Below are 635 nucleotides of genomic sequence, written 5' to 3'. Positions count from 1 at the left end.
GTTACAGGTTTCTAGATATTTTTAAAATCCACCAATTAATTTTAAATTGGAACGCAAGGCCGGTATACATGAATATGCCCTTGTCTGGGTGGCTACTAGACCTTGGGGGCCAGTATTTAGCATTTAAATATATAGCACCAGACCAAACCCCAACAAAGTGCATTTTGCATTGTGATATGGCCACAGCAATGGGTACAAGGGGGTAGAATGTCATGGGAATGGGAATGGCCATCATTAACTCATATGCTCAAATAATTGGGCCACAGTTGGTAGAACTGTTTGGGAAGGATTATGAGGTGTGGCCTTATTAGAAGAGGTGTGGCACTGGACTTTGAAGTTTCAAAAGATGCATGCCATTCCCAGTGTCCCTCTGCCTCCTGCTGAGGTTCATGATATAAGACTCTCAGCTGATGTCCAGCTGTCTCCAATATGTTACCCTCATCATGGACTTTAACCCTCTGAAATTGTAATCCCAAAACAAATTATTCCTTCTGTAATCTGCTTTGGTCACAGTGTTTCATCACAGCAAAAGAAAGTAACTAATACCACATGACTTTTTGTTCTAGTGTAGTTCTGTTCTATTCAATATATGGGACATTGGCACTGCCACATCTAATGGGAACAGTGAAAGTCCT

The sequence above is a fragment of the Meriones unguiculatus genome, chromosome 1, assembly GCF_030254825.1.
Source record: "Meriones unguiculatus strain TT.TT164.6M chromosome 1, Bangor_MerUng_6.1, whole genome shotgun sequence".
Classification (NCBI taxonomy): Eukaryota; Metazoa; Chordata; class Mammalia; order Rodentia; family Muridae; genus Meriones; species Meriones unguiculatus.
This window is presented reverse-complemented; position numbering follows the sequence as displayed.